Genomic DNA, 4,664 nt, shown 5'->3' with positions numbered 1-4,664 from the left:
AAAGAAGAGTAGAAGAAGAAGAAATGAGAGAGAAAGGGATGGCTTTGTATTCGGCCAAAGAAGGGGAGAAGTGGTGTTTAGGTTGTGTGAAAATGAAGAATGAAGAAGGGTATTTATAGGAGAGGGGAGATGGAGTTCGGCCATTATGGGTGGGTTTGGGAGGGAAAGTGGTTTGAATTTGAATGGAAGTTAGGTGGGGTTTTATGAAGGATGATGAGTGGTGAAGAGAAAGACGGGATTTGATAGGTGAAGGGTTTTTTGGGGAAGAGGTATTGAGGTGATTGGTGAATGGGGGAAGAAGAGAGAGTGGTGGTGGGTAGGTGGGGTCCTGTGGGTCCACAGATCCTGTGGTGTCAAGGAAAAGTCATCCCTGCACCAATGTTGCTCAAAATCACGTTTTGAGCCATTTCTGGCGTTAAACGCCGGCTGGTGCCCATTCCTGGCGTTTAACGCCAGGTTCTTGCCCTTTTTCTGGCGTTTAACGCCAGTCTGGTGCCCCTTTCTGCGTTAAACGCCCAGAATGGTGCCAGACTGGGCGTTAAACCCCAACAGCTAACCTCACTGGCGTTTAAACGCCAGCAACATCTTCCTCCAGGGTGTGCTGTTTTTCTTCCTGTTTTTCATTTTGTTTTTGCTTTTTTCATTGATTTTGTGACTTCTCATGATCATCAACCTACAAAAAAAATAAAATAACAAAAGGAAATAGTTAATTATAAAACATTGGGTTGCCTCCCAACAAGCGCTTCTTTAATGTCATTAGCTTGACAGAGGACTCTCATGGAGCCTCACAGATACTCAGAGCCATGCTGGAACCTCCCAACACCAAACTTAGAGTTTGAATGTGGGGGTTCAATACCAAACTTAAAGTTTGGTTGTAGCCTCCCAACACCAAACTTAGAGTTTGACTGTGGGGGCTCTGTTTGTCTCTGATTTGAGAGAAGCTCTTCATGCTTCTTCTTCATGGTGACAGAGGGATATCCTTGAGCCTTAAATACCAAGGATTTTTCATTCACTTGAATGATCAGTTCACCTCTATCAACATCAATCACAGCCTTTGCTGTGGCTAGGAAGGGTCTGCCAAGGATGATGGTTTCATCCATGCACTTCCCAGTCTCTAGGACTATGAAATCAGCAGGGATGTAATGGTTTTCAATCTTCACCAAAACATCCTCTACAAGTCCATGAGCTTGTTTTCTTGAGTTGTCTGCCATCTCTAGTGAGATTTTTGTAGCTTGCACCTCAAAGATCCCTAGCTTCTCCATTACAGAGAGGGGCATGAGGTTTACACTTGACCCTAAGTCACACAAGGCCTTCTTGAAGGTCATGGTGCCTATGGTACAAGGTATGGAAAACTTCCCAGGATCTTGTCTCTTTTGAGGTAATTTCTGCCTAGACAAGTCATCCAGTTCTTTGGTGAGCAAAGGAGGTTCATCTTCCCAAGTCTCATTTCCAAATAACTTGTCATTTAGTTTCATGATTGCTCCAAGGTACTTAGCAACTTGCTCTTCAGTGACATACTCATCCTCTTCAGAGGAAGAATACTCATCAGAGCTCATGAATGGTAGAAGTAATTCCAATGGAATCTCTTTGGTCTCATTTTGAGCCTCAGATTCCCATGGTTCCTCATTGGAGAACTCAGAGGAGGTTGGTGCACGCCCATTGAGGTCTTCCTCAGTGGCGTCCACCTCCTCTCTTTCTTCTCCATATTCGGCCATGGTTATGGCTTTGCACTCTCCTTTTGGATTTTCTTCTGTATTACTTGGGAGAGTACTAGGAGGGAGTTCAGTAATTTTCTTGCTCAGCTGACCCACTTGTCCTTCCAAATTTCTGATGGAGGACCTTGTTTCATTCATGAAACTTTGAGTGGTTTTGATTAGATCAGAGACCATTGTTGCTAAGTCAGAGGTATTCTGCTTAGAACTCTCTGTCTGTTGCTGAGAAGATGATAGAAAAGGCTTGCCATTGCTAAACCTGTTTCTTCCACCATTATTGTTATTGAAACCTTGTTGAGGTCTCTCTTGATTCTTCCATGAGAAATTTGGATGATTTCTCCATGAAGAATTATAGGTGTTTCCATAGGGCTCTCCTAGGTAATTTACCTCTTCCATTGAAGGGTTCTCAGGATCATAAGCTTCTTCCTCAAATGAAGCATCCTTAGTACTGCCAGGTGCTTTTTGCATTCCAGACAGACTTTGAGAAATCAAATTGACTTGTTGAGTCAATATCTTATTCTGAGCCAGTATGGCATTCAGAGTATCAATCTCAAGAACTCCTTTCTTCTGACTTGTCCCATTATTCACAGGATTCCTTTCAGAAGTGTACATGAATTGGTTATTTGCAACCATCTCAATTAGTTCCTGAGCCTCTGTAGGCGTCTTCTTCAGATGAAGAGATCCTCCAGCAGAGCTGTCCAAAGACATTTTGGATAGTTCAGAGAGACCATCATAGAAAATACCCATGATGCTCCATTCAGAAAGCATGTCTGAGGGACATTTTCTGATCAATTGTTTGTATCTTTCCCAAGCTTCATAGAGGGATTCTCCATCCTTCTGTCTGAAGGTTTGGACTTCCACTCTAAGCTTACTCTATTTTTGAGGTGGAAAGAACTTTGCCAAGAAGGCATTGACTAGCTTTTCCCAAGAGTCCAGGCTATCTTTAGGTTGTGAGTCCAACCATATTCTAGCTCTGTCTCTTACAGCAAAAGGGAATAGCATCAGTCTGTAGACCTCAGGGTCAACCCCATTAGTCTTGACTGTGTCACAGATTTGCAAGAACTCAGCTAAAAACTGATGAGGATCTTCCATTGGAAGTCCATGGAATTTGCAATTCTGTTGCATTAGAGAAACTAATTGAGGCTTAAGCTCAAAGTTGTTTGCTCCAATGGCAGGGATAGAGATGCTTCTCCCATAGAAGTTGGGAGTAGGTGCAGTAAAGTCACCCAGCACCTTCCTTGTATTGTTGGCATTGTTGTTGTTTTCGGCTGCCATGTGTTCTTCTTCTTTGAAGAATTCGGTCAGGTCCTCTAAAGAGAGTTGTGCTTTGGCTTCTCTTAGCTTTCTCTTCAAGGTTCTTTCAGGTTCAGGGTCCGCTTCAACAAGAATGCCTTTGTCTCTGCTCCTGCTCATATGAAAGAGAAGAGAACAAGAAGATGTGGAATCCTCTATGTCACAGTATAGAGATTCCTTTAGGTGTCAGAGGAAAAGAAAAATAGAAGAAAGAAGGTAGAAGAATTCGAACTTGATGAGATAAAGTTCGAATTGTGCATTAAGAAGGATAGTACTCCATAAATAGAAGGATGTGAGAAGGAGGGAAAAGAATTTTCGAAAATTAATTAGAAAGATGTCAAAAACATTTTAAAAATTGATTGATAATTTTCGAAAATTGAAAGTGGAAAAGAAATCAAGTGATTTTTGAAAAAGATTTTGAAATTAGAAGTTGAAAAGATTTGATTGAAAACTGATTTTGAAAAAGATGTGATTAAAGAGATATGATTGAAAAGATTTGATTTAAAAACAATTTTAAAAGATATGTTTTGAAAACAATTTTTTTTAAAAGATTTGATTTTGAAAATTAATGACTTGTCTAACAAGAAAAGATATGATTCAAACATTAAACCTTCCTCAACAGAAAAGGCAACATATTTGAGATGTTCAATCAAATCATTAATTGTTAGTAAGTATCTTTGAAAAAGGAAAGAAATTGATTTTGAAAACATTTGATTGAAAAGATATAATTTGAAAAAGATTTGATTTTGAAAAACTTAGAAAACTTGAAAAAAAATTGATTTGAAAACAAAATCTTCCCCCTTTGCCATCCTGGCGTTAAACGCCCAGAATGGCCTCCATTCTGGCGTTTAACGCCCAAAATGCTACCTCTTTGGGCGTTAAACACCCAACCAGGTACCCTGGCTGGCGTTTAAACGCCAGTATGTCTTCTTCACTGGGCATTTTTGAATGCTCAGCTTTTTCTGTATAATTCCTCTGCAGCATGTTCTGAATCTTCAATTCTTTGTATTATTGACTTGAAAAGACACAACTTAAAAATATTTTTGGATTTTTAATAATCAAAATACAACAAGAATGAAATAACAATGCATGCAAGACACCAAACTTAGCAGTTTGTATACTACTGACACTATATGAGACACATAAACACTCAAGCCAAAAGAATTCAAAGATCAGAGTAAGAAATCATCAAGAATTACTTGAAGATCCTTAAGATACATGAATGAATGTATGCAATTGACACCAAACTTAAGATGAGACTAGTGTCTCAACAAGGAACATAACATATTTTTGGTTTTTATGAAATTTTTTGAATTTTTTTTGTGTTTTTCGAAAATTAAGTGGAAAAAGATATCAAAATTCTTAATGAGAATTCCAGGAATCAGTGCAATGCTAGTCTAAGACTCCGGTCCAGGAATTAGACATGGCTTCACAGCCAGCCAAGCTTTCAAAGAAAGCTTCGGTCCAAAACACTAGACATGGCCAAAGGCCAACCAAGCCTTAGCAGATCACTGCTCCAAAAGCAAGATTGATAAAAATCAACAAGCTCTTGTGATGATAAGTTGAAACCTCGGTCCAATGAGATTAGACATGGCTTCCCAGCCAGCCAGATTTCAACAAATCATCATGAAACTCTAGAATTCGTCTTCAAGAATTTCG

The 4,664-nt window shown here is 39.5% G+C and overlaps 1 non-coding gene across 1 annotated transcript; it reads left to right on the top strand.

The window, feature by feature from the left end:
- Window positions 1–2,474: 2,474 nt before the first annotated feature.
- On the top strand, window positions 2,475–2,582 carry LOC130937899 (small nucleolar RNA R71). The gene has a single exon (XR_009069091.1). It is a non-coding gene; the product is annotated as a small nucleolar RNA R71 (small nucleolar RNA).
- The last annotated feature ends 2,082 nt before the right edge of the window (window positions 2,583–4,664 follow it).

Source organism: Arachis stenosperma, chromosome 6 (genome assembly GCF_014773155.1).
Source record: "Arachis stenosperma cultivar V10309 chromosome 6, arast.V10309.gnm1.PFL2, whole genome shotgun sequence".
Lineage (NCBI taxonomy): Eukaryota > Viridiplantae > Streptophyta > Magnoliopsida > Fabales > Fabaceae > Arachis > Arachis stenosperma.
Note: the sequence above shows the minus strand (reverse complement) of the source record. Positions and strands in the feature narration are given on the sequence as shown.